The sequence below is a fragment of the Hylobates moloch genome, unplaced genomic scaffold (genome assembly GCF_009828535.3).
Source record: "Hylobates moloch isolate HMO894 unplaced genomic scaffold, HMol_V3 SCAFFOLD_10, whole genome shotgun sequence".
In the NCBI taxonomy this organism is placed as follows: domain Eukaryota; kingdom Metazoa; phylum Chordata; class Mammalia; order Primates; family Hylobatidae; genus Hylobates; species Hylobates moloch.
The window spans coordinates 77,038,440-77,059,325 of NW_026652285.1; the positions used below are offsets into that span (position 1 = coordinate 77,038,440).

General features: G+C 43.3%; 1 protein-coding gene across 1 annotated transcript in view; it reads right to left on the reverse strand.

Annotated features, from left to right (window-relative positions):
- The window catches only part of ABCA1 (ATP binding cassette subfamily A member 1), a 147,487-nt gene extending 127,023 nt beyond the window's left edge, over positions 1 to 20,464 (reverse strand). Inside the window, exon 1 of the mRNA XM_032164775.2 lies at positions 20,189 to 20,464. The gene's annotated coding sequence lies outside the window, so the exon portion shown is untranslated. The remainder of the gene's footprint in view (positions 1 to 20,188) is intronic.
- Positions 20,465 to 20,886: the final 422 nt, after the last annotated feature.

Consider the following 20,886-nt stretch of genomic DNA (forward strand, 5'->3'; position numbering starts at 1 on the left):
GGAGCCAGAGGCGGGCAGATCACCTGAGGTCAAGAGTTTGAGATCAGCCTGGCCAACATGGTGAAATCCCATCTCTACTAAAAATATAAAAATTAGCTGGGCATGGTGGTGTGTACCTGTAATCCCAGCTACTCGGGAGGCAGAAGAATTGCTTGAACCTGGGAGGCAGAGGTTGCAGTGAGCCGAGATCATGCCACTGCACTCCAGCCTGGGTGACAGAGTGAGACTCCTCCTCATAAATAAATAAATAAATAAAACTGGGACACATAGCCATAAAAAGGAACAAGCTACTGTTACATGCGACAACCTAGATGAATCCCAAAAGCCTAATGCTAAGAAAAATAAGCCAGACACAAAAAACTACATACTGCATGATGCCATTTATATGACATTCTGGAAAAGGTGAAATGAAGGGGACGGAAATCAGTGCAGTGGTGACCAGTGGTCATGGGTGGAGGGGACGACAGACTGAAAAAGAGCATGGCAGTGGTAGATACACATGTGTATCCATTTGTCAAAACTCATCATACTTTTGTAAAGGGGAAGTCTTACTGTGGTAAATTACACATCAATAAATCTGAACCAAATAAACTGCCTTCTATTATCATAATTAACATACCTCACAAGTTATAACTTGGAAGACCTAAGAACTGGATAGTGTAAAGCCTGATTACTGTGTGATCTCCTTGGAAGAGGAATAGTAGATAGATATTCATTACCACTTATAAATTCCACAAACAACTGCAGCCTTAACTCTGCAGGGCTCCCATGAGCCACAACAAACATTTATCGAGTAACTATCACATGCCAGGTGTGTTCCAGACCTTAGAGATTCAGTGGTGAACAACAGAAGCAAAGTTCCTTCATTCATGGGGCTCCTATTCTACCAGGGATGGGAAATAGACAAATAATAGTGGGTCGTTCAAGCAGTGGGTGGTGGTGGTAGGATTGATGAAGAAAAATAAAGCAGAGTAAGGGGACAGAGAGTAATGGGGCGGAAGTTATTCCTTTCTGATGAAGCATCTTTAGAACAATGAACTGAGAGAGCGGACCATATGCTACCCACAAAGGGGCGGCTTAAATGACAGCTGGGATTATAAAATTACTTTTACTCTTCCCTAAACCAAAACCTGGAATACCAGACAGCTGACAGATTCAGTGATGCTGGCAAAAGAAATACACACACACACACACACACACACACGTTCACAGGAAGCTGGCTGGGAAGCGGGAAATGATGACCCTAGTTAGCACCTGGCACATGTTCTCCCACTTCTTCCTCACCAAAATGTTGTGCCCTTTTGAACTTGACATGCACATTTCCAGGAGAGATGAGAGATGAGAATTACAAAGAAGAAGAAAGGGGGAGAGAGGATGACACTAAAAAGACAAGATAGGAGGATTTTTCCCCATTTGGCATAGCTAAAAGAAAAACAAGAACTCCTTCCCGTGACTGCCCTCTACCCTTCTATAGCACTAAATCTGTCTATGGAAACACAGTGAGGAAAGGAAGTGCATGTATCTGTACAGCTACCAGAAACTGTTTGCTTGTGCAGTAACAAAAGGGCTGGCTGGTCTTTTTCCTTCCCGCAAGAACACTGCCAATACGTGAGCTTTAGTGCTGGGCTCGCATCTAAGGGTGACAATCAGCCCTCATGCCTGAACCAGGGCAGGTTCCAGAAGAGGGAGTCTCCAAGCAGGGATCATACAAGCGTCACATCTCACTGGGACAGAGAAATTGGCCCCTCTGGGTGGAAGAGGAGAGGCTTCCACAAAGTCATTCTCCATTTGACTGTCATATTAGTAGATAAAATCTCTCGGAATGTTGAGGACTCATTCCCACTACACCCCTGCTGCAATCTTATAGACAGAGAAGCTGAGGCCTCCCCCAAAGCAAGTGACTAGTGCTAGCATTAGAGCTGGTTTCTCAAGAAATAACTTTTTCAACGACTCTTATATGCCCCTTCCCACTTAGCTATTTCTCCTATGATTTTGTTGTTCTGAATGCATTTCTCAGTTTCATCCAAATAGTTCACATACCCAAAATGTACAGTTAGCAACAATTTCATCTTTCAAAAACAGTAATTATATGGCAGCTATTTCAATAAACCTTAAAAACAAACAAGGGAGTATGTGTGTGTGTGTACGTGCGTGTATTCCACTTTGTTCAACAAACTTCCAAAAACTTACCAGAGGTGAGATGGAAGTTGAAATTTCCAACAACAGCTATCAATATCTCTCTTTTTTATTATTTTATTTTATTTTTTAGATGTAGTCTCACTCTGGTGCCCAGGCTGGAGTGCAGTGGTGTGATCTCAGCTCACTGCAACCTCTGCCTCCCAGGTTCAAGTGATTCTCCTGCCTCAGCCTCCGGAGTAGCCGGGATTACAGGTGCCCACCACCAGGCCCAGCTAACTTTTTTGTATTTTTAATGGAGACAGGGTTTCAACATGTTGGCCAGGCTGGTTTCAAACTCCTGACCTCAAGTGATCTACCCGCCTCAGCCTCCCAGAGTACTGAGATTGCAAGTGTGAGCTACCACATCCGGCCTCAGTATCTCTCTTGATGAGAGGTTGCTTCTAGATGTCTTTTTCATAATTGAGGTATAACAGACAAATAAAAATGTTATATATTTACAGTGTTCTAGATGTCTTATATCAAAAACAGCTTGCCAGTAAACTACAAAGCAGGAGGTGGATTTAACTATATCAGATATGAACTGAAAATACATTGGTGCCAAAGCTCTGATTGCCTATTCATGAGATGTTGACGCAAAAGCAAGAATCACAGATATGACTCATGTGCCTCATCTCCAGAGAGATGCACAGGATCCTATAATATTAGGACATGAAACTTCTAAGCCCAACAGAACATGCTTGCTTTGGAAAAGGTCTGTTCTCTAATTGCCTCTCTGACCATGTGTCTTTGGATCGGTAGCCACGTTCAGGGACAAGCCTAACAAGGTTATTGAAGGCCAAGAGACCTGGAAAGAACAGATTCACTGCACTCATGATTAAAGACAGATCGTGGCTGCTGTGGGGGTGGGAGGGGATTTTGAGTCATCCTGCAATTTCTCCCAGGCTGACCCATCAGTTTAATTGAGCCTGAAGCTAATTTGATTGCCTCAGTTTAAATCTTCTGGCCTCCAGATGCTACTGGGCCCTCTATCCTTAAGGGTATCCTTGCTAGGACAGCCTTCAATTACACCTTCTCACACTCCTGTAACATTCCATAGACCACAATTCCAGGGAAACTGCCTTGAGTTAGGCGGCCTTGCAGAAGGGTCATGGGCTGGTACTCCCCCCTGAAACTGTGTTCCTATTTTTAACGGCAACATTTTAATAGTCAAATTTGAGAAGCCAAAAGGGTAAGAAATCCTCCAAGGTAAGGCCGGGCACGGTGGCTCACGCCTGTAATCCCAGCACTTTGGGAGGCCGAGGCGGGCGGATCATGAGGTCAGAAGATCGAGACCATCCTGGCTAACACTGTGAAACCCCGTCTCTACTAAAAATACAAAAAATTAGCTGGGCGTGGTGGCGGTCGCCTGTAGTCCCAGCTACTTGGGAGGCTGAAGCAAGAGAATGGCGTAAACTCCAGAGGGCGGAGCCTGCAGTGAGCTGAGATCGTGCCACTGCACTCCAGCCTGGGCGACAGCAAGACTCCGTCTCAAAAAAAAAAAGAAATCCTCCAAGGTAAAAGTCAAGGATGAAATGACGTTATGCAATCATTCCAGAGAAATTCTATCATTCTAAAGGAGGTTCTGCTAGCACATTGCCCATTTAAAAATATATAGCTCCAATGAATTTCATTAATTCCAATAATCTGTAACTTGGGTGCAGTTTTTAAAGTACCGAATGCATCATACTTACTTGTTAGTTACAATAATAGGTAACTGTACTTCCTTCTTTCACTTGAATACATATCCAATTTCCTAGACAAAATTATTGCTAATAGCTAATTTTCAAAATAAGGGCTATGAATTTGTAAAAACTGAAATAAGAAATCCATGAATATTGTACAAATCTATAAGTAGCTTTTGAGAAGCATAATTCTTCATGTTGTCAACAATATAATTTTATAGGAGATCCTGACCGGGTGTGGTGGCTCATGCCTGTAATCCTAGCACCTTGGGAGGCTGAGGCAGCAGGATCGCTTGAGCCCAGGAGTTTGAGGCTGCAGTGAGTTATGATCACGCCACCATACTCCAACCTGGGCGACAGTGCAAGACCCTGTCTCAAAAATAAACAAACAAATAAATAAGGAGATCCTAAAGGTTTAACTCCATCTATATCATGTCACTGATACTTGGACAACCAAAGATCCTATTTAACACCCTTCACATACCCGTTGCCACCAGCTAAATGGTCTCGGGGCTTCTAAACCTCACAAGAGCCAGGATTTCTGAAAGCAGATCTGTCCTGTACCCAAGTCCTTGTTTCATCACTGTAGAACAACGAAGAAACTCTGACAAAATGTTAGAGATAGACTCTCTTCCCCTGCTGATTTCCACTAAGCAAACACCAAGCAACCTTCAAAGGAAGACTTCAGCAAACAATACCACTATTTGCCTTTTCCCTGGTCGTATGTAACACATAGAAAAAAAGAACCTTTCCTCTAGAAAAGAAAACAACCTTTCAACATTCTATGTTATAGAAAAAAATCAATTTTTTTCAGCCACAATCATAACACCAGAATAAAAGAGATCTGAAGGGAAGGGATTAGTGAATTCATAAACACCCTGAGCTACAAAAACACGAGCAGGCAAGCCTCTATCAGCAATCCTTTATTTGCAGAAAAACTTGGCTGGATAATGTTCCCTGCTGTTATAGGACAGTTTTCCAAGAGAATTTTGGAAGAAATGGTTTAGCGATTGTATCACCAAAGATCATTTTGTTTGGATTACATCTCTGAAGAACCAACTTTCAAGTCTTCAGATGTTCAACCAAGTTCTTCAGATGTTCAATCAAGTCTTCAGATGTTCAACCTTCTCCCAACCTGAAGGATTTATATTTATGAAAGTGCTCAAAGCATTTGGGGGGGCAGACAAACCCAAATCTTAGTCGCTGTCTTTATTTCTTTTCCTTTGGGTCTATTCTACTATGCAGAAAACTCCCCAAATCCTTAACTCCTTTGTTGTCTTTAGTTAATTGTTTCAGCAGGAAGAAAGGAGGTTTTAGAGTCAGAGAAACCTGGGTTTGAATCCTGACTCTGCTACTCACCAGCTCTGGAACCCTAGGGACTCTGAGCCCCTGTATCTTCTCCAAAAAATAGAGCTGATAATGTATGTAAAACATTTATCCAGTTCCTGGAACAAAGTAAGTGTACAGTAGCTATTATCATGATTAATTCTGCCAATTTCACAGAGTGAAGTATTCATCAAGGGTGGGGCACAGAGTGGGTGGTTTATTAAAGGAATCTGTTTTCTGTATTCTCTGTCCACAGAAGAAACTATGTCTCTCAAGGGCCATTCCAGAGCAAACTGGAGCGCTCTCCAGTACCCAGGGCATTGGTAGAGGTGAAAGCATTACACGGTATCCTGTTGCCACTTCTGACCATTGTTTTACTATAAAACCCCCTCTTGGGGGTCCTCGCCACTCACTTATCCTATTTTCTCTACATTCTCACGGAGGTTGCGCCTATTCTCCATAGCACACTGCCACATCCCTACAAGTTTTTATTTTGTTTATTTATTTATTTATTGAGACGGAGTCTAGCTCTGTCACCCAGGCTGGAGTACAGTGGCGCGATCTCGGCTCACTGCAAGCTCCGCCTCCCGGGTTCACGCCATTCTCCTGCCTCAGCCTCCCGAGTAGTTGGGACTATGAGTAGCTGGGACTACAGACGCCTGCCAACACACCCGGCTAATTTTTTGTATTTTTAGTAGAGACAGGGTTTCACCATGTTAGCCAGGATGGTCTCGATCTCCTGACCTCGTGATCCACCCACCTCTGCCTCCCAAAGTGCTGGGATTACAGATGTGAGCCACCACACCTGGCTCCCTACAAGTTTTTAGCACCTGATTCAGTTTTCCTGTCTATCCCATTTCTTCCAGCTTCTATGTCCATTAGAAATCTCTATTAGAAATCTGAGCCTTGGCCAGGCGCGGTGGCTCATGCCTGTAATCCCTGCACTTTGGGAGGCCGAGGCAGGTGATCACCTGAGGTCAGGAGTTTGAGAACAGCCTGGTCAACATGATAAAGCCCCATCTCTACTAAAAATACAAAAAAGTAGCTGGGCATGGTAGTGGGTGCCTGTAATCTCAGCTACTCAGGAGGCTGAGGCAGGAGACCATCAAGTGAGACCATCAAGTCTCAGTTGAACCCGGGAGGCAGAGGTTGCAGTGAGCCGAGATCATGTCATTGAACTCCAGCCTGGGCAACGAGAGTGAAACTCCATCTTTAAAAAAAAAAAAAAAAAAAAAGAGAGAGAAATCTGAGCCTTATAATTCCTCCAGCTTTTCAGCTCTACCTACAGTGTACTAGTGTACTAACTTATCAGTGATCCCTGATAAATTCAGCCATATGCAACAAGCTACTGTGTCTCACCATCTTCCTACTCTCCACTACACTGAACCCACCATGATGCAGTGCTCCACAAACATATGTAGAATGGAAGTAAAACCTCAGGGATAAGAAAAGATAGTTAAAGCAGATTCACTACAGTAACAAACCAGTCAAGAAATTTCACTGAAAGTAAAGGTTTGGGTGACAAAATTTCCAGCTGTGTTCTAAGAAACATAAGTTCAAGCAGGAGTGCATTTAATCTGATTTTTCCTCAAAGCCTCTCTAATTTGTAGGGAAGGACATTCATTTTCATTAACTTCATGTGAGCTAGAGAGAATCTGTGATTGAGGCTCTAGAACCCCTGGTAAACATGCCAGCAAGCAAGGGCACCTCCCCTGGAGGTTCAACCTAGAATATAAGACTGTCAGCATTGGTAAGGAGCCTTGAACTCTAAACCCGTAGGCTCAAGTCAGGAACTCAGGAGGCCTATCAACACCTGGATACAATTTTGCCACCTTAAGACTTTATTCCCTTTACTTGTGCCAAACTGAGTTATTCAGTCTCCAGGCTCTTGTCCAGTTCTAGTTCATACAGTATCAGCAGCCTTCTACAGAACGTCCTTTCACCAGCCAGCTCGAGACAGTCATATGTCATGTGTGCAAGATACTTCTATTTCTGCAGCCCGGCGACGGCCAGCCAACTCGGTTAGTGACAATTTAATCAAAGTTCCAGGGCAAGCACAGAGACTCAGAGTCTAAGTCTTGCCCTCCAAAACTTTACAACCAAACTCCTTCTTTAGAATAACCAAAACAAACTTTCTCGCTGGCTGCCTCAGTAAATTAAGAGAAGAAACGGGAATAAGATCACAAGTTTAAATCCACTTACTTGTGATTCTGAAAAACAAAAACTTAAGGGTGTTTTTCTTTAAAAATTGACTACATGAACTCTATTATATGAGATCTGAGAGGATCCTACAAAAAGATCCGTATTATTCCAATATTATCAAGATTCTGAGTGTTCCTTATAGAAAGAACTACTGTTATTCAGATTTTCACAAATCAAACATTCTGTGTGCCAAAGAACAAAGTGGGAAAAATGGAACAAAAGTGGGAATAGGCCGGGCGCGGTGGCTCATGCCTGTAATCCCAGCACTTTGGGAGGCCGAGACGGGTGGATCACGAGGTCAGGAGATCGAGACCATCTTGGCTAACACGGTGAAACCCCGTTTCTACTAAAAATACAAAAAATTAGCCGGGCGTGTTGGCGGGCGCCTGTAGTCCCAGCTACTCGGGAGGCTGAGGCAGGAGAATGGCGTGAACCCAGGAGGTGGAGCTCGCAGTGAGCTGAGATCGCGCCACTGCACTCCAACCTGGTGGACATAGCGAGACTCCATCTCAAAAAAAAAAAAAAAAAAAAAAAAACAAAAGTGGGAATAATTCCCAAAAATGGAATTATTAGGTTGCATTTTTGGTAGCATTATTTTCTCAACCGTAGTTTTGAAAAATTCACACAATCCAATCCCCCAAGCAACAACGCATCAGGTGAGAGCTGATGTTGGTCACATATGCTATGAACTAGAATTGGACAATGTCCCAAAACGGAGTGCCATCTGGGGTCAGAGTGCCATGCTCTTCTCTGCAGACTCCAGGGACATATCCACTCTGCTTAATGGAAGCCACTGGAACCAAGTGTCAGACAGCCCTCTATTTGCTCCACAGAGAAGAAAGCCATGCTCTGATCACGTGTAATGTGACTGGAATTGTAAACTGAAAAATGGCACTAATTCCACTAAATTTGCAAATCTTGCAACAAGACTGACAACTGAATAAACAATACTTGACCAAAGACTTTCTTTCTCATGAACTCAAGGTTTTCACTATAATTAACTCAATCATTAAAGTAAAAAAAAAAATAAAAATAAAAACCCTGCCTTGATTCACAGTTAATTTTAAGCAGCCAACAACAACATCGGGTTTCATGCTTTTGCATAAAGAAACAGCCTTTAGGAAATTCTCAACATTCAGGATTTTGTTCTGATTCAGACTTACAAAGAACAATTTTTATTTGAGAGAAACAAAAAATTCCAATTGAAAAACGCCTTAAGATTCAAATTGGACCAACAGACAGGAGAAATAAATGAGGCCAGTCCAATATTTAACATTTCAGTGTCCATTTTAAGCTGAAAGGAACAGACGTCTAGAGACACAATTTCTTCTTTCTCTCCTATAAAGGGCACTGTAATAGTTATCCTAAATTCTGGTATAGAATGAAGAAGCCTGGATTAAAGAGGCAAGAGACTAAGATTTTAATTTGCAGTTAATGGCAGCTGGAGAATAAATTTAGCAAGCCATTCTACTACCACTGTGGGTAATGGAACAGAAAACAAGTCTTTTTTTTTTTTTCTTTTTCTTTCTTGACACAAGAGTTTCACTCTGTTGCCCAGGCTGGAGGGCAGTGGCACGATCTCCACTCACTGCAACTTCAGCCTCCTGGGTTCAAGCAATTCTCCTGCCTCCACCTCCCAAAGTGCTGTGATTACAGGTGTGAGTCACCACGCCCAGCCAGAAAACATGTCTTTCTGATGAAGAAGCTGAAGTGGATGACCTTCTGAGTCTAAGAAAACTGTTTGGGACTTGGGTATTCAGTAGCCATGGAATATACATCCCAAAGAGCATAAGAAACTGTAACACTAGACCCCAACCTCAAAAATATGTTGCTATTTCCTCTCACATTGCTGGTAGGGGTGCAAACTGGGGCACTTTGGCAACTTACATTAAAACACTATGAGACAACAGTGGAAGCATTCCTTAAAAGTTCTAGGAAAGGTGTTATGGAGGAGGTAGCATGAGAAATTCAGCCAAGTGGGAAAAGCACAAACCTGGGAGTCAGACAAGAGTTTGAATCCCTGGCTCTGCCATTAGCGAAATATGGAACCATGAACAAGTTATTTAACTTCTCCTTGGGTCAGGTGCATCATCTGAAATATGGGGCTAATATGATAATAGGCAAGCTCAGTATTTCCCTAAATGTGGGAGAGTTACACAGGATGAATTTAAGTGCTATTCAGAGGATTTTAGGAGATGAACAAGCACAGTATTAAACATTGAACCACATCGTGAGAAAATATGGTTCTTTTCAGCAGTTCTTCAGCCTATATAACATTCTTAGTACGTTAAGGAGTAAGTGGCCAGGTGCGGTGGCTCACGCCTCTGATTCTAGCACTTTGGGAGGCCACGGTGGGTGGATCACCTGAGGTCAGGAGTTGGAGACCAGCCTGGCCAACATGGCGAAACCTCATCTCTACTAAAAATACAAAAATTAGCTGGGTGTGGTGGCACGCACCTGTAATCCCAGCTACTAGGGAGGCTGAGGCAGGAGAATCGCTTGAACCCAGGAGGAAGAGGTTGCAGTGAGCCGAGGTGGTGCCACTGCACTCTAGCCTTGGCAACAGAGCAAGACTCGTCTCAAAAAAAAAAAGGGGTAAGCTTTTGTTTAGTCTTCTTTTTGACACCTCTTTAATGCTTGCTAATTCCCTTTTCAACAAAGTAAGAGAAGTCTCATGGTCAGCTGGGGCCTTTGGGAACCAATAGTTCATCTTATACATAGACTGTAAGAAAAATAATTTGTCTTCATCCTAATTATTTTTAAAATTACCTTTCATTTATGATAACTCATATTGGTTTTCCAATTGAAGGTCAAATATAAAGTTATTTTTAAATCTATTGATGATTATAAAAACGTGAGTCAACTTGAGTGGGCTGAAATGTTACCTATCTCAGAGTTCCAGTGAAAATCAAACGAGATCATATATAAGAAGAACTAGCCCATGCTGTGTTCCATCACCCACAGTCTGGTTGACGGGTAAAATTTCAGTAGGTGAGGAATATGAGTAGAAGATCGAGTGTCAACCGAGGCAAACACATGAGATGGATATGAGATTCCAGAACAATGAGGAGCCAAACAATACCAGGAAGGGGTCCTTAAAGTAGAAGGTGAAAACCTGTAGACAGACTCATTTAACAGGTACTAAACCATACTATATGTTAATCAGTCTGGTGAGAAAACCAGGTGTAGTTCCTTCGAGCATGTGTCTTATAATCCAGGACAAAACTATCAAAATGGGTCACAGTCTTATTTAAAAGAGCCTTGAACGCCAAGCAAAAAGAGATCATTAATGGTGGCAGATTTTTAAAAGTCTCTCGACCTCTGTCCAGCACCTAGTACTTTCCACAACCTGGCATCCTACAAGAATTTTGCAAATGTTTAACAAACATTTGCTGAACAAATAAATTTCCGTTTAATAGCACTGTAGGTGTATTAGTGCATTTAATTTTGAAATATAAATATGTATTGTTGTTGTTAATATCGTATCTTCTTCTTCCTTCTCTCTCACAGTACCAGACAACAGCCTAACCCCAACTAAGGTAAACTCTGCCACCAAACATGCCTGGGGGTGGAGAAGGATCTGCAGGTCAGTGTAAGCTCATGGGTCTGGGCCTTCACTTTCTCTCTGCCTTTCCAAGGAAAGCTGCTGCTTGCATCAGTGTTGCCTTTATGTCAAAGTGTGTCACCTAAATACCAGATCCAACAGATTCAAGCCACCACCCTCCAAAGACTTGCTTCTTGAAGAAAACAAGCTTGGTTTGACTCTTGTCAAAAACAATTACTCCCAACCTGGCATCCTACAAGAATTTTGCAAAAGCAAGGGTGAACAGGGATATGACAACCAAACATCTTCCTAGCAGCTCCTTCCCCCTCCCTGCGCCTGGCCAGAAACCTCTTCCTCCTTTTACTCCTTCTTTCCACTCCTAATTTGTTATGATCTCTCAAACAACAAATTTGGGACAATGCTTTAGAAAGCTTTGTGTCTTACCCACCTACCCCCAGTGACAGTTTTCTGAGATACTTAAAACTATCCTCATGAGGTATAGTCCAATTCTCCTCCTAGGATGGGTACTAGCATGCTATTCTTGAAGGATGAATGAGCCTGAAGAGTTGGTTATGTTTTCCTTTGATCACCTATTGGCTTAACAGGAGTCCACTATAAGAAGCAAAACTTAGGCCAGGCACTGTGGCTCACACCTGTAATCCCAGCACTCTGGGAGGCCGAGGTGGGCGGATCACAAGGTCAGGAGTTCAAGACCAGCCTAGCCACCATAGTGAAACCCTGTCTCTACTAAAAAAATACAAAAATTAGCCAGGCATGGTGGCACACGCCTATAGTCCCAGCCACTCAGGAGGCTGAGGCAGGAGAACTGCTTGAACCTGGGAGGCGGAGGTTGCAGTGAGCCGAGATGGCGCCACTGCACTCCAGCCTGGGCAACAGAACGAGACTCCGTCTCAAAAAAAAAAAAAAAAAGCAAAACCTATACCCAAAATGATGTCCAAGATGGAGAGTCCAATTTTATTTTAGAGAGATTTTCCAAATGGTGAGTCAGAAGCAAAAACAGTGTCTCACTAAATCATGTTTACTCAACTGAAACTTATTGAATTAAACCAACTCCTCCTTCCTTTGCATTTCAGATGAGAACCCCTTCTGGTTCTATGATTCAAATCTTCATTCACTCAAAGCAGGTAAATAGGAAATTTCAACAGCTTTCTCTCCTTCCTCTCATTCCATTCTGTCATTGATCTGATCAGGAATGCTCTGAGGCATTCCCTGGTTATTTCTTCTTTACCTCTCAAAATCCACATGGTATGTTACACTAATGCTCAGCATGTTCCTCAGATCTCTAGATGGCTCTAATTAAAGGATCACCCCTTCTTCTGAATACAGACCTGGGGTTAGAGGACATAAGAGCTTGAAGGGCTCTTTAAAAGTCAAGTAGTATCATTTTACAGACCAACAACCTAAAAAGCAGAAAAGTAAAATGACTTGTCCAAGGTCACATGGCTTCTTAATGGATTTGTGGGCATTCATGAACACCCTGTAATTACACATAAAATTTGGATTATATGAGCCCACGTGTATTTTTTCTGAAGAGAAAATCCGTATCTTTCTTCAAAGAAGTCAACAATCTCTTCCCCAAAATATAGTAACCACTGACAATTATATGCATATTTGAAAAAAAGTTTAACTAAAATTTAATTGTTCCAAGTCTGAATAGTAACATGAATTGGTGATCTAGAATAAGAGTGGAACCTAATTTAATCACTGTCATTGTTATCATCTTTTTTTTTTTTCATGTCTGGGATATCAATGCAAGTAACATGGGATAAAGACAATTTGATGTAGAAATAAACTATAAAGCAAGATTTTTTTTTTTTTTTTTTTTTGAGATGGAGTCTCGCTCTGTGCAGTGGCACCATCTCGGCTCACTGAAATCTCTGCCTCCCAGGTTCAAGCAATTCTTCTGCCTAAGCCTCCTGAGTAGCTGGGATTACAGGCTTGCGCCACCATGCCCAGCTAATTTTTGTATTTTTAGTAGAGATGAGGTTTCACCATGTTGGTCAGGCTGGTCTCGAACTCCTGACCTCATGATCCGCCCACCTTGGCCTCCCAAAGTGCTGGAATTATAGGCATGAACCATCGCGCCTGGCCTAAAGCAAGCTTTTAAAATCACTGAAAACACTCGTATGAATAAATATCACTATAGGCCAAGCATTGTATTATATGGTTCACATTATACACACACGCAAATACCTATTTTACAGATGATGAAACTGAGGCAAAGAGTGATCAGCAACTTGCCTAATGTCAGATATCCATTAGTAATAACCAGAATTCCAATCTACATTAATTTGACTCTGATATCCACGTTCTTTTTCACCAATATTTGCATCTACACTTCAAGATGTCCTAATACTAATAATATATTCTATTTACTTATTTAGGAAGAACTAAATCAACTCTCTAAGGTAGCTTCAAGGAAGTCTTTCATAAATGGTTCAACTACTAAAAAGTTCTTCCTGGGAAATATCATAAACTAAATACCAGCTATCACAAAATATCTGGACTTTAAGACTAGCCAGATAAAATGCTTTGACTTCCAAATGCCTCTTGGAAGTTGGATTTGGCATAGAAAACACTGGGGAATCTTAAACAAACACCCCCCAAGAAAAGACTTTATAGAAGAATAGATCCAATGCATATGAAGTTACTCTGTTTTTTTACAAAGTGTTTAAATCTCTAAATTACTCAGTGAGTCATCTCACTCTTATTAACAAAAAAAATTAATATACAACTCAAAGTACTTGAATATGGAATGCCACAGACTAGAGCATTTTCTTAAATCACAGCTGCCTCAGAAACGGAAATGAAACTGAGCGAAGCAGAAATTTTGTTCTACAAAAAGTAACCTGGCCTAAATAACTTAAGTATGCACTAAAATTTCTCAGTCTAACATAAACCTAGCCTTAACTACAGTTGTTTCTCATATAATTCTATTTCTAATGCTTTTCTGTGATTATCCTGTTATCTTAAGTAGTCTTTTAGAAGACAGGAAGCAAACATGAGCTTCCCATTCTCCTTGTTGGACTTATTCAAGTCAGCATTTATTAAATTTTTTCTATATTAAGTGGGATTAATTAAGTCCAGGGGAGAATGAATCAAAGACCTCCCTCTAGAGAAGCATACACTCAAGAGGAAGACAAATAAATGTTAACTATAATAAAAAACAGAATTAAATACATGACACAAAGAGTGCTGTAATCCAAGTCTAATGGAAGTAAAAAGGGGATCTTACTTTCAACTCAGTGATGGGAAGGAGTGAATCCAGAAGAGCTTCATGAGGAGGGAAGCATTTAAATCAGGTCTTAAAGGAGGTTTGCAAAAGCTAAAGGGTTTTGTACCAACTTTGTTTTCAATATGGGAAAGACAGGATTTCAAACTTTATTTTGTTTTAGGAACCAAATCTAATGCTCCTCCATTGTTGGAATAAATGCTCTTTGCCTGAATGCTATTTGTGGTCTTCGTAGAATGGAGAGTAACTGAAGGCCCCACCAGAAATCAATTTTATGTAAGCTTTTCATTCTCTGGCCTCAAGTATTTCTAAAATGTACCTTTCTATGCAGGCTACTTATTCAGGCAACTATTTTCAGGTGAAGATACTCAAATGAAAATACAGAATCACTTTTGGCTTTTTGCTAATATTTCATTTGTCAAAACTTTGATAGTCTGACGAAGTCTTTACCATGAGATTGGTAAACTCACGGAAGCCAAACTGTCTGGGATGCAACTTCAGCTCCACTACTTACAAACTCCATAATCATCTACCTAGCCCGCCTACACCTCAGTTTCCCATCTATAAAGACAATAAAAGCACTTATTTCACATGGCTCTCACGAGAATGAACTGAGTTATTACACGGAAAACTTAAAAACATATCCAACATACCATAAATCAATAGTAAATGTAACTATTTTTACCAAGAGGTGTTTTCAAAGAGTTATTTCTAATTCATTATACCAATTAATAAGAAAGGCACTTTCTCATCCTATTTCACTTTTATAAGGCAGACATTTTTTTTCAAGACGGAGTCTCACTCTGTCGTCCAGGTTGGAGTAAAGTGGCACGATCTCAACTCAGTGCAACCTCCGCCTCCCAGGTTCAAGCAATTCTTCTACTTCAGCCTCCCAATCCCAGTAGCTGGGATTACAAGCACCCACCACAACGCCCAGCTAATTTTTGTATTGTTAGTAGAGACGGGGTTTCACCATGTTTGCCAGGCTGGTCTTGAACTCTCGACCTCAATGATCCTCCTGCTTTGGCCTCCCAAAGTGCTGGGAATACAAGAGTGAGCCACTGCACCCAGCCAACAAGGCAGACCTTGAAACTGTGTTTATTTTCCAAAAATATATATATCTTAAGAAAAAACTAAATTTGATTTCTAAACAGTAACAGCAGTAACAGAGAAATAGCTTATTTCAAAAGGTCCACAACATCATCAAGGACAGGACAAGCAAGAATCATACTGTATTATAACAAATTTTTACAATTCACCAAAGTTAGGTTTTACAACTAAACTAACAGTTCACTTCTCTTTTTCCTTTGTTTCTTATGCCCCTACAGCCTAATACTCTATCATTCCATTTTCTGTAAATCACACAGGAAAACATTTTGACATCACACAGCTATTTGCAAACATCTGACTGAAGCAATAGTATAGTTTTCATTATGAACCAAGTAAAAAATTACAGTTGAGTAAATTTTATTCTATTCTTTCCAGGATGTTGCAATCCCTACGCAACCAAGGTTTCAAGTTAAAGAGAATTTGACTGACCCACTCACAGCAACAAGGAAAATATGATACAGGCTGTAGATTCTGATAAGGATTATAGCAGATGAATGTAGAGAATGTGGTGATCATCCTTGAAAAGCTCCCTGGTTGCAGCAGCTGAAATGTTAGCGCGGGAGTTAAAGAACTCTGGAGCTTACTGGCTGGGTTCAAGTCTTAGCTCTGCCTCTTGCAAGGTGTATGGCCAGAGAAAAATTAGCTTCTCATTTACTTAATCTTGTAAACTAGGGACAATAAATGGTTTTGTTGTGAAAATTCAATTAGCATTTGATGATCTGCACAGTGGCTTATGCCTGTAATCCCAGCATTTGGGGAGGCTGATGTGGGAGGATCGCTTGAGCCCAAGAGTTCAAGACCAGTCTGGGCAACATAGTGAGACCTTGTCTTTACAAAAAATTTTAAAAATTTAGCCAGGAGCAGTGGTGCGTGCCTGTGGCCCCAGCTCCTTAAGAGGCTGATGTATGAGGATCACGTGAGCGCAGGAGGCTGAGGTTGCAGTGAGCCTTGTCTGTGCAGCTGCACTCCACCCTGTGCAACAGAGCAAGACCCTATCTCAAAATAAATACAATGAATAAACACGTGAAAAACATTTCAAACAGTACTTGCCACACAGTGCTACATAAGTGTCTATTCAACATTGCAATAACTTTGGCCATTCACGGTTGTATCCACATGCAGATATGAAGATGGTTGCATTTTTTAGAGTAGGCCTTCTCTCAGCATAAACAAAACAAGTGTTCAGAATGATCTTTTAAAATTTGATGCTAGAGTAAATGACCATAACAACTACTAGAATCGTATTATTTATTTAATATCTGGATACTTTAAAAAAATGTATTTGAGGCCGGGTGTGGTTGCTCATGCCTGTAATCCCAGCACTTTGGGAGGCTGAGGCTGGCAGATCACTTGAGGTCAGGAGCTCGAGACCAGCCTGGCCAACATGGTGAAACCCTGTCTCTACTAAAAACACAAAAACTAGCCGGGTGTGGTGGCACGCACCTGTAATCCCAGCTACTCAGGAGGCTGAGGCAGGAGAATCACCTGAACCTGAGAAGTGGAAGTTGCAGTGAGCCAAGATCACTCCACTGCGCTCCAGCCTAGGCAAAAGAGCAAGACTCCATCTCAGAAAGAAAAAAAAAGTATTTGGTTTTAAAATTACTTTAGAAATGCGAAAACCACATGCATTTTGATATTTTCTAGACATCTAGATATCTTCATAATTAGAAGAGTCTATCTAAGGTAATTCACTTAGTCTAGGAGCTAAAAATTAAAACAATGCCAAGACCTTAATTTGTAGCTACTAATAATATAGCTTAAGTATCCCGGCTTATGGGAGAGAAGATCTCTTTAAAAAAAAAAAAAAAATTTAAATGGAAAAATATCCCAACCACCTCCTCTCCAAAAAGGTAAGTACTACAGAAGAAAATAAAAAGCTAAGTTGCTGAACTTCTTCAGTTTCATTCTTTTTTTTATGTTTACACTGGGACTTCCTTGAGCAGAAGGAACCAATCCTTGAAAACAATCAAGCCCTGATCACTCTTTTCCAGTCCTGCACTAATGCACTGTCTCACACAAACTGAAAATATGTTCTAAGTCAAAATGTGTCCGAGGGTCGGGCGCGGTGCTTCACGCCTGTAATCCCAACTTTGGGAGGCCAAGGCGGGTGGATCAAGAGGTCAGGAGATCGAGACCATCCTGGCCAACATGGTGAAACTCTGTCTCTACTAAAAATGCAAAAATTAGCCAGGCATGGTGGCATGCGCCTGTAGTCCCAGCCACTCAGGAGACTGAGGCAGGAGAATCGCTTGAACCCAGGAGGTGGAGGTTGCAGTGAGCTGATATCGTGCCACTGCACTCCAGCCTGGGCAACAGAGCAAGACTGCATCTCAAAAAAAAAAAAAAAAAAAAAATGTGTCCAGCGTCCATTATAGGCCTGCACTCGTAGAAATACGAGGGTTGAGATTTCAAATGCTCATCTGCAGGGGGGACAACGTATCACAGATGTCCAGGTTACAGTCAGATATGTCATTCTGGAACACTATGTGGGTGCTCAAATACAGACTCCTAAACTGCTCTGACAACAGTAGCAATTCTAGTCCCTTAAATGGCTTATAGTCATCATGAAGGCTGAAGACCCTCTTCCCTGGTCCTTCTGATTGTAAACCAATGTTTTCCTAAAATTCCCTAGCATTAATTATTTTAATGGTTTGTGGAATTATTTAATGGCTTGTGGAAGCACTTGGGAAACAGGCTGACAATGGAAACTTTATATTTGAAAAATATTGTAATATCTGTAGAGGTTCTACTCAGGAATACTTTCCATGCTTCCATACTTTCTCTGATTTAAGAGAAAGTTTCTCAAGAGAATGATATTCTCAACAGAAACGGAAAGTTTCTCAACAGAAAGCCTCTATTATTTTTGTGGTAGGTATGAGAAGAATAGGCTGAAATAAAAGGGGAGATGAAAACTCAAGGACTTTAAGTTTTGTTTGAAAAGAAGATCATAATTTAAGTCTGGGTTCTAAACTACGGCCATTAAAAAAAAAGAAAGAAAGAAAAAAAATCAAGAAAATTCCGCTCTTTAACTTGGGGGAAATTTTTGTGAGGTTCTCTTCATGGGAAGCAGGGATTCCGCCATGGAGGGCAAGTGACTTGCTGATTTCAGTACCCAGGTGGTTTTTATAAATATGAAATTTGTCCACTGTGAGATGAATGTGTATACACTACCCATTCTCTTTTTGGAGTGTCATTGAAAAGTCGGATTTTAAAAGCTAATGGTATCAGTGCTGCAAAGGCAGGCCAATTACTGCCAGTGCCAGACAACTTTTTTCTTTCTTTGTTTATTTTCTTATTTTTAATCTTATTTCTTTCCTTCTTTTTGATAAAAGATATACCTAACGAGGCACCTACACACAACCCTGGCACCGTCCGCCGCCCCAAGAACCTTCCTGCTTTACCAATGGCCTGGGAGTTGGCAAACACGCTAACAAACAAACAAAAATACCAAACGGGCTTTCGCCTCAACCTCATAGTTCCTCCCCGTCTGCAACCACCGGTCTTCACCGGATTCACAGTCGGAATCGCGAGCAAAGACACCTAGCAGAGCCGGCCTATTCCTAGGTCTTCCGGCCAGGAGGCGCTGCGGGCCAGTCTCCGGGGGCCACCGCAGCCCGCGCGCCCAGCACCCCCACCCTCACGGCAGAGCCCAGCCCAGCCCCGCGGCGGAGCTCCGAGTTCTGCGCCGCCCGCCGGGGTTACTCCCGGTCATTCCACGGCACCACCTCGCCCCAGCTTCCCCATCTGCGCCCAGGCAGAAGCTGCCCCGAGAGACCAGCGGCAAGGGTCTGGAAGATGGGGCGGCAGGGAACGTGGGAGAGGGAGGATTGGGCACCCCACCTCCCGGCTTCCGCAGGCTCTCCTAAGTCCGGTTTTTAAAAGAAACAAAACTCGGCCGCGCGCGGTGGCTCACGCCTGTAATCCCAGCACTTTGGGAGGCCGAGGCCGGTGGATCACCTGAGGTCCGGGGTTCGAGACCAGCCTGGCCAACAAGTTGAAACCCCGTCTCTACTAAAAATACAAGAATTAACTGGGTGTGGTGACGCGCCTGTAATCCCAGCTACTCAGGAGGCTGAGGCAGGAGAATCGCTTGAACCCGGGAGGCGGAGGTTGCAGTGAGCGGAGATCACTCCATTGCACTCCAGCCTGGGCGACAGAGCAAGACTTAAAGGAAAGAAAAGAAAAAGAAAAGGAAACAAAACTCGTCCGCGCTCTGCGCCAGGGACACCAGCTCAGCTGAGCGCACGGAGACTGTACGCAGGACCTCCCTACCCCTCAGGTCAAACAAAGCCCCAAGGCCTCTAGTGAGCAATAGCACCACGGACCCCGTCTGGGACACCTCTAACTCGAGTTCCCGGATTCACAGTCCGAGACTGTGCCGCTCCAGTCCCGGGGAGCATATAGCCGATTCCCAGGTCAGAACAGACCAGCTTCTTAAGAACCGAGTGAGGACTCAGTGCTGGCATTTGTCTCTGTAGGTACTGGCCGACCCGCAACCAGGAGTTTCTAGCCAGCTCAGGCCCCTCTGAACAAAGAAGCGCTCCCTGCCGGACCTGCAACTCTCCCCACCCGGCAGCAGCGCCCTCAGCACGCCCGGGAACCCCCGACCCCTCTGAGCCCGGGGTACTGCGCCCGGGTCTCCACGCCCAGAGATGCTCCCCGGTCTCCACCGCCAGGCAAACCCCAAGCGCAGCAGCGCAGAGTCCTGGGGTCACCAGAGCTCGTCCTAGGACATCGTCTCCCCATTTACACCGCCCCCGGTCCCATTTGAGTTGCAAGTGGTGGTGATGTGGGGCTCCGGATCAAAGTTCCCAAAACCGAGCGCTTCCCGAAGCCTCCTTGGCCTCGAAACAAAACAATAACGCCCAAGTAAGTCACTGGAGAGCCTCTTACCTGTTTTCCACTTTTGTGTTTGCGTCTCTTTCTCCTACTCCTTGACAAGCCTTCCGGAGAAGGGGAGAAAACAGAACGGGGGAAAAAACAAGGAGCAAAGCGCCCTGAGAACTGGCCCTGTTGGTGCGCGGAGCCCCCCGCCCTGCCCTGCCCTGCCCTGCCGCAGCCCGGGAGAGAAGAGTCGCGGCTCGGCTCTGCGGGTCCCGGCCCCACTGACTCTCGCTCGCAATTACGGGGTTTTTGCCGAGACTAGTTCCTTTTATAGATTCGGCTGCACCGAGCGCAGAGGTTACTATCGGTCAAAGCCTGTGCTCTCCCTCCTCCCCGCCCCCTTCCCGGCCTCTGTTTATGTAGTTCAGTCACTCAGCAGCAAGCACGTGGAGCCGGGGTCCGCCCCTTAAACGGGCGACGTTCAGCCGCCCACGACACAGCTAGGGGGTTGGGGGAAGGTGGGTGGGTGGGGTGGGGTGGGGGTGGAGGGTGCAGCAGGTGTCTTAGGGTCCGCAGTCTGCGTCCCCTGCCCCCGCCCGGGCCCGCCGGCCTAAGACGCGCGGGAAGCGCTGGGCTCGGGGCTGCGCCGCAGACTCTCTAGTCCACGTTCCCGGCAGCCAAGGGCACCAGTGGAATTTGCTTCCTCTAAATCGTGCTTTCTGCAATTTTTTTTTCCTTTGTTAGTTTCCTCAGCCGGAGGGAGGGAT